This window comes from Pinus tabuliformis, chromosome 6 (assembly GCF_031772625.1).
Source record: "Pinus tabuliformis cultivar Carrire ecotype Pingquan chromosome 6, CPIR1, whole genome shotgun sequence".
NCBI lineage: Eukaryota > Viridiplantae > Streptophyta > Pinopsida > Pinales > Pinaceae > Pinus > Pinus tabuliformis.
In genome coordinates this window covers 1611411819-1611421053 of record NC_142292.1, presented here as the reverse complement: position 1 = coordinate 1611421053, position 9235 = coordinate 1611411819, and positions in this window count along the sequence as shown.

Below are 9235 nucleotides of genomic sequence, written 5' to 3'. Positions count from 1 at the left end.
TTTTGACCGAGGCCACCCAAGGAGAGTGGCGTAAGGTCGAAAAGAAAAAGGGGCGAAAAACTTGAAATGTCAGAATTTTCAGCCTTTTTGCCTCCATTCATCATCTCTTCTATTCTCTCTTTTTCTTATTTCTTTTTGCACGTTAGTCTTCTAACGCTGCGTGGAGTGCGTAAGCACCCGAGCCCTTGTGGCAGGTCACAGCATGCTTCATTGTTTCAGCAGATGTAACTTTTCATTATCTTTATAATAAAAAGTTACGATTTTTTCTTCGGAAAAAAAGTACCAAGACAAGAAAATAATTCTGTCCAAAAATTTCCAGTGTAAATGGGATCTCTGTCACTTGCAATAATCTTTGGGTTTCCATGTAGCTTTTGAATTGTTTCCATAAATGCAGTAGAAACTGTACTGGCCTTAAATGGATGTGATAATGCACAAAAGTGTGCATACTTGGTAAGTCTGTCAACTACCACCATGATGACACTCTTTACCTTAGACTTGGGTAAACCTGTGATAAAATCCATTGAAGCCTCCTCCCAATGTTGGCTTGGAATGGATAAAGGTTGTAATAGACCTGGTGTCTTAATTGTTTCCACTTTATTTTGTTGGCAAACCAAACATTCCGCCACAAACTTTTGAATATTTGATTTAAGGCCATCCCAAAAAAATTCCTTCTTAACCCTGTGGTAAGTTTTTAAAAATCCTGAGTGCCCTCCTAAGGGAGAAGTGTGCAATTCCATAAGAATCTTTTTTTTTAGTTGGGAGTTCTTACAAAGGTATAAGCGATCTTTGTACCATAATGAATCATTTTTCCAGCTAAATGTATCAGACATACTAGAATCTTGTTGTAACTTTCGAATAATTGCCCACACTTCTTCGTCATTCTTCCATTCCTCCCTTGCTTCGTTTATCCAATCTGGTTGGATAATAGAAATGGCGCACAAAAATGCTTCCACATCCTCATCCTTTCTTGAGAGTGCATCTGCCACCACATTTTGCTTCCCTTTTTTGTAGATGATTTCAAAGTCATAACCCAACATCTTTGTGACCCACTTTTGTTGCTCTTCAGAGGATAATCTTTGTTCTAAAAATTATTTAAGGCTATCATGATCTGTTTTTACCTTGAAGTGTCTTCCCATTAGGTAGGGTCGCCATTTCTTAAGTGCATGGATTATTGCCAACATTTCCTTCTCATAAATAGCTTTTCTTAAAAACTTTCCCTTGATTAGACGACTTTCAAAAGTAATGGGTCTTTCATCTTGCATTAGAACAGCACCAATTCCATTTCCTGAAGCATCACATTCCACAATAAAGGTTTTTGTGAAGTCTGGTGTAGCTAAGACCGATGCTTGGCACATTGCCTCTTTAAGGTGTTCAAAGACCTTTTTTGCTTCCGGAGTCCATAAAAATGCATCTTTCTTCAATAATGTTGTTAGAGGTGCTGTTATTCTCCCATAATTCTTAACAAACTTGCGATAATACCCTGTCAACCCGAGAAATCCTCGCAGATGCTTTATGGATGTTGGGATTTTCCATTCCTTAATGGCTTTAATTTTGCTAGGGTCTACCTTAACTCCTTCATGAGATACAATATGACCCAAATATTCAACCTCCTGGACTCCAAAGAAACATTTGGATCTTTTTGCATATAATTGTTTCTCCTTCAATAGTTGTAGCACCCTGTCAACATGTTCAACATGATCCTTCCAAGACTTGTTGTAGATTAGTATATCATCAAAAAATACTAACACAAATTTTCTAAGGAATGGTTTGAAAATTGAATTCATGAAACCTTGAAATGTTGAAGGTGCATTGGTAAGGCCAAAAGGCATGACCAAAAATTCATAATGACCCTCATGAGTTCTAAATGATGTTTTTGGAATGTCTTCAATCTTCATTCTGATTTGATGATATCCTGAACAGAGATCCAACTTGGTGAAGTAAATTGATCCATGCAATTCATCCAGTAATTCATCAATGACAGGAATGGGGAACTTATCTTTAATAGTGAGCTTGTTAAGCTCCCTATAATCCGGACACATGCGCCATGATCCATCCTTCTTGTGCACCAATACTACTGGAGCAGAGAAAGAACTTTGACTCGGTTGAATTATACCAGCCTCTAACATTTCTGCAACCATACGTTCAATTTAACTCTTTTGGACATAGGGATATCTGTATGGACTGATGTTTGGAGGAACACTTCCTGGAATCAGATGAATATCATGATCATGATCACGCATTGGTGGGAGACCTTTGGGAGTCTCAAATACCCTGGAATGGTTGTCCAAGACTTTTTGGAGATCTGGAGAGAGATGATTCCGATGTGGAAACATCTAGCGAGCATAATTGTGCAATTACACCTCTTTGCTCCTTTTTTAGAAGCTTTGTCATACCATTAGAGCTGATTATCTTTCCTGGTTTCCTTGCAATACCCCTTAATTCAACTTCCTTACCTTCCGTAGAAAATTTCATGAAAAGTTCTTGAAAATTAAAGGATATTATACCCAGGGATTGTAGCCATTGGACTCCTAGTAAAACATCAACACCTCCCATTGGAATAAAAATCATTGGGCTAGTCAATACATATTCTCCCATGGATAGCTTGATATTATGGCACTTTCCAGATCAATTTATTGTTCCTCCATTTGCAATCATCACTTGACACTCTGGTGTTGGATATAGGAAGCAACTCAATTCTTTTGCTACCTTACAATGAATAAAATTGTGGGTGCTTCCTGAGTCAATCAAAACTATTACCTTTTTCTTCTTGATTTGTCCTTCTATCTTGATGGTTTGAGGAGTGGTAATTCCCGCCAATGCATTACAAGATATGGTTGGATTTATTTGTTCTTCATCTAGGCTTTGTTCCTAGAGTATATCCTCTTCTTTTGACCTTTCTTGCTCCTTTTCTTCTTCCTCTTCACAATCTATGTAGAATAATTTCTTCTCAGCACACTTATGACCTTTAGTGTATTTGCTATCACAACTGTAACAAAGTCCTTTTGCTCTTTTTTCTTCCAATTGTTGTGGTGTCAACCTTATAGGTTGTGGAAGACTAGGGGAAACAAAACTTCCGTCTTTATAGTTGTGAGTGGTATGCTTCCTGGTTTCCATAATTTTGCTTTCCATTTTTCTTTCTAACCTGAATGCTTTCTCTAATGAATCAGGTTCCCAAAGGCGAACATCATGTTGGATATTATCCTTTAAAGACCCTATGAACACATCAATCCTATTCTCCTCTGGAATATCTTTTACCCTTATGTTCAATTTTTGGAACTCCTCAATGTGCTCCATTATTGAACCCTTTTGTTTGAGACTTATCAATTGGCTAAAAAAAGTGTTGCTTTTTGTATCCTCATAATGCGCTACCAATTCTTCCGTAAAAATTGCCCAAGTGATAATTTTTTTACGAGAGCAAAGACATTGATACCATACAAACTGATTTGGTTCCAAATATACAGTTGCCATACGTACCGTTTGTGTGTTTTGCACATTATTGAGATCGAAGAATTTCTCCATCTGTAATATCCATGTGGCAGGATCCTTGCCATCAAACTTCCTCATATCGATTTTTGGAATATGGTGAGTCTTTGATCCAACATTAGCATCTACAGAATCATGATTAACATTTTTTTTATTCTCATCATGAGTTTCCTTTAGTACCCTTTCACCCTTAGTGCCCATTTCTTGTAGCAACTTATTCACATTTACCTTCAATTCGTCCATGTTTGTCTTCAAATCTATCTTCAAATCATCCATCTTAGCTTCCACATCAATCATCTTAGCTTCTACGCCTTTCTTTAAACAGTCCATCTTAGCTTCTACACCTTTCTTTAAACCATCCATCTGAGATTCTGTTCCTTTTTGTGTAAGGGACAATTGTTGCACTTGGTCTTGTAATTTTGATATATCATGTTGCATTTCTTCCTCTTCTTCATGAGTCATGCTAGAGCTTTCAGGTTCCTTACTAGGTGTTTGCATTTTCTTTCCTCAAGGCATCAGTTACCAATAATAATGCTCTACTATGCCCTTTGAATTCCTTCAAAATAAATTTTCAAACCAAGCTTAAGCAAAAATTTAAGAAAATCTACAGACCTTTTTTCACTTTGTAGGAGCTCGATAATGCCTTTGATGTATCTTTTTACCTTCCAATCATCTAGTTCTAAATTTGTGATCTGTAGTAGCCCTCTGTGTCCTCTTTCCAATGTCACAAGTCTGACCCAAATTGGATTCTCCAAGGAAGATTTATGTGAAATCTCCCACAGTGACTTAATTATAGACTAGTTCAGTAGAGCGAACTTGTACGACGTGCCACGAGTCACTGTTTCGACCTTTGGATCTGAAAAATGCATACAAGAAACTACAGTCCGTCCTCTTTCTGTACCTTCTTACGAAATTTCAATCCGACCCTCAGAGAGAAAGTTATGACGATTTTCCCAAGGTCACCTGTTTGGAATGTAATTCAGGAGTCTGCAAAAAGACCAACTTCCTCAGATCATATCTCCGCAAATATAGCGCGAAAAACTCTGAAATTCGGACCCAAGGTTCAGCGCGATTTCTTCTCAAATGGGTTTTTTTTTTGCAACTTCTGAAACATCACAGAAAAAAAAAAAAAAAAAGTTATAGCAAAAATGCCACGATGACCTCTTTGGAGCAGTGAAACCCTAGAATCCAAAGCTCTGATACCAAATGTTATGAAACTAGCTCAAGAAAAGATAGAAAAAATAGATCAACACCTTATAATTTAGCTTCTTTGAGGGGGTAACCTCCTTTACATTATATAAATGAACAATTCTTTGATGATTCAAATGACAAAACCTCCTTTCTATATATAGGAGTCTAAGGAGTCACAATATAATCGAGCCGACCTAACAATAATAATATAAAGCCACAAAAATAACAATAGAGGGATTATATGGGGCACAGTAATAACAATATGGGGGAAATAGGGTCACAACAATATTAATAAGGGGTATAACTACAATAGTAATGGGGTAATCACTAGTATTATAGGGACCCAACACTTGCTTTCTTCTTTTTAATGTTGAAAGTGGTCCTTGGTTTCTTCATAAGAATTTTGCCTATAATTCTCTCATTATGTTCTTGAGAAACTTGTTTTGAACCTTAAGTTTCTTATTCTTCTTATAGCAATGGCATAGGTGTATAAGTATATTATCATCTTGGGTTATGAATATCTCATTCTAATTTTTTGTTGCTTCTCTTTCCTATATTAAGTATTTGTTAAGAACCTCTAGCTCATATATGTCTTGCTTTAGTTTTTCTTCAATTTTGTGTTCATGTTTTAAATTTTGCTTTGTTGTTGCAGTTTCACCCACTTCATATTGAGAAAATTTTCCTTTTGTTGTGCCCTTTTCTCTAGGGATTCAACATAGCCATAAATATCTTGTTGGATTGGATCAATTTCTGGAGTTTGTCTTGTTGAACTCACTATGTTAGGTGGTTAATTATACCCTTCTTCTTCAAGATCGATCATTTGTGGTGATTTTGTACATGAAATTTTTGAAATTCTTTTTCTTCACAATTTTACTTCTGAGCTTCTAAAGTCTTTCCTTTTTTTTATTATCCTTTGTTTTCTTCATTTCCTTGGGTAATTTTTGGCTTGAGCTAGATTTCTTTCTTCTAAGGTGTTGTTTGTCATTTTTATATTTAAATTTCTCAACACACTAGGATAGTGGTGTATCATCTTCAAATGGATATTTTAGTGTTTCTGTTACATTTTTCTCTTGAATTCTTCTTCAATTATCTCTTTTCTAGGGTTAGGGTTTGACTTTCTTCGACTTCTTTAAACCCTATCGTTTTTTCTTCCTCTAGGGATTTTACAAAATCGTTTCTCACTAATAAATCCTGCCAGCTAACTCCTTTAGCTGCCAAATGTGATTCTATAAGAACGTTGATGAGTCTATGATGGTAAAGAGACTTATCAATGGACCTATACTCTCTCTATATACTAAATTCCATTTTCTTTAAATTTGAGTCCCATTATGCAACCCATTTTTTTCTTTTCAAAAATATTTACATTGCGTAGGTGAGTGTAAACTAATTGGGGTTGTCCCAAAAAACTCAATGTTTGCAAATTTGTTGCTAATGTGGATGAGGAGTAGGATCTAGAAGAGTTGAAGATGAACCATCATGAAAAACAAAGATACATCTTCCTTCTATGCTTGTTGTTGAAAACCTCTTCTAAAGGTCTAATGATGAGCTTGGAAAGTGCAATGTGAACTTCTACATATTTATGAAAAAATACTCCAAAACTGGGCACTTGGGGTGAAACAACCTCTATTTCATGGATCTGATTACTTAATCGTAGTTGATGAGAGACTATCTCAAACTCAAATAGATAAATTTTGATGAACAAAAACAAGTTCAGAATGATGTATTTTCTCTTGTAAGTCATCTTGTTGTAGTTTTGATTCAATTTCATGTTATAACACCCATGATGCATCTTCCCCTCGAATTTTGGAATGTCCGAAGGGAGTTTGGTTGGGACCAGAGGCTAGGCTAGATTGTATTTGATTGGATCGTTTGTTAATTTCGTGAGATCTGGCAAGTTCAACGTTGCCAAAAAAGGAATCCTAGGAGGACCTTGGGGATTCCACCCAGACTGGGCGGAGCTCCCAAAGTCTTAAAAAGACTGGCCTAGATTTTGGAAGGCACCAAGCTGCCCAAAGTAACTAGCTGAACCAGCTGAACCAAAAGGCAAACCTTGTGATCCAGCAAAACTCAGAGTTTGACCAACTCTAGCTGAAAAACCTCCATAACCAGCAAAGCTCCCTCCTAAAGGATTATAAGGAGTAATAACCCTTGATAAGGATTCCAAGCAAGAGCTAAGGGAGGAATGCTTCGAAACAAACTAACTATGGAGTATGGCCTATTCCCTTGTTGGCCAAAAAATGGATTCCCAGTTCCCATGCCACTAACCACAGGGATAGTCCAACCTTGAAAGGAATTACTGCTTTGTCCTATAGCGGAAAAAGGCATAGATCCTATTGTTGGGTTGGAATGTGGTATATGACCACTTCCAAAAGGAAAACCCTAAAATGAAGCTGACCCACCCATCATGGATGTGGAGGCACTAGATGGAACGGATGGAATACCCTGTGAATGGGTGCCAAAAGGGAAGAATCCAGAACTAAAAGCATTGGCTTGGGAATTTCCACTGGTAGAAGGAATGGAGGTAGACCCAACTAAAGATGTGCTAGCAAAAGACCCAAATAAAGATGCAAAGGGATGGAATGGAAATAGTTCCTCCCCTTGTACTAATGTTGAGTCTGCATAGTTGTAGCACTTGTAGTAGAAGCCATGCTTCCAGTAGTGGTCATCGATGGTAAGTGCATAATATGACCTGGACTTGACGGTCTATGCATCAGATTCCTAACATATTGTAATACTTCTAGATAGTTGGATGGTAGTGGAGAATTCAGAGCTGCTAATGACTCTGAGAATTCTTCTACCTCAATGTTATCTTCTCATTGAAAGAGAACTCGAGAAAGGACTGGAGTGTTCTTCTCTAATTTTGTAGAAGTGCCAGGCCTATGGTGAACACTAATGGCCCCGAGAGGAGGATCAATCCCCGATGCATCAGCTACCACGGGATGAAACCCACCGGCAGTATTACCTCTACGCCTTCTAGGAGAAGGCTCTAAACTTGGTGGTGAAAGACCACGAAGTCTTCGAGACCGTCTAGGTGATCAATCAGCCACTTTGGATTTTTTATTAAGATCTAATTAAAGACTCAAGAAAAAATGAAAGCTAGGCCAACTAAGAGCACAGATCACACACTAAAATTTCCCTAAAAGATATCAATCAGTCAAACAACTTTCAAGTATTTCTGCTCTGAGTGATGAGGACCGGACACCAAAATACAAGAAAGTGAAGTAAGGGGCCTTCTGAAGATAGTCTGGGATAATGATGGCCCAGTCCTACCAGCGAAGGTAACAGAGGAAGTTACACTGACCTCCTAACAATAGCCTGCGCCGGTGCAAGCCCCCAAGCTTCACAAGGGTGCCCTCCAGTAGTACCATTGAGAGTGATACAACGTCGACCTCAGGTGCCACGGGATTCCCCTCCATAGCCACCTATGTATATCCCTAGGAGTAGCAACTAAGGCTACCAACTCGTTATAGAAGCCAAGTGGAACAGTCTTGAGGTAAGATCCGACAAGTAGGAGAGGGGGTGTCTCTCTTCCTTATTTTCAAAAACCCTTGTGCTTAACTCCCAGATCCAGAGCTTTCCTGGCCTCCCTAACGCTATTGGATTTGCACTCACTATTTAGACGCCTATGTTTGATAGTTTAAATGGCCTTGGAGAGTTTTCTCTCCACTCACCTAATCCAAGGCCCTAAAATATCTTAAAAGGTGTGTCTAACTTGACAATTATGAAAATTTCTAGTATATTTTAATTAGCGCTTGTTTTAAAATGGGTTGTTCTTAAGTCAAGGGATAAGCGGAAATGAAACTTGTGGTGTTTTGACGCAAAAGAAATGAATAAAAACCAAACTATATGCAAATGCACTCGTTTTTTTCTTCGATGAAATAAATTTCTACTAGCTTCAGAGGAACTTCAAAGAAAGCAACAAATTTTTCTTTTCTTTTCTTTTACTCAAGCTTCACATTCACAAAAATTAACAAAAATATGGATGCCCTAAAGGATGCAAAAATGTATCCTAATGCAATGACTACATGCTGATGCAAAACTTAAGACTACTCTAAATCAAGAAATGAAAGTAACTTGTTTATCAATACTAATTTGCCACTTAAAATGTTTAGATGGAATATGAGTTTCTAATGCTCATTTTCGTCTCTACACTAAAAGCAAGTTTCAAGACAAACAAAAATGCACTTTCATTCACAAAAAGAAACTAAATCAAAACAAAGTTCAAGAAAGCAAAACCAAGTTTTCAAGAAGTTTTCTTCAAAAGCAAAAACAAAAATGTCTTTTCAAAAGTGCTCTCAACAAGACTGAAACTTTATGACTAAAGAATAGGCAACAAAACACTTTGCAAGTTGACAACACAAAATGGAAGAAAACTCAACAACGAAAATGTGTTTCAAGATGCTCTTAAAAATCAAAAGCAGCAACAAGAGCTTGGCAATAAAGACCAAAAGATTGAAAAGACAACTTTCAAGAAAGTGTGAATCAACAACTTTCGGAAAGTAAGAAAAGCAGATGGTCATAAAAGTGTAGTTTTGACATGCTAACAAAAAGTCACCAAAAC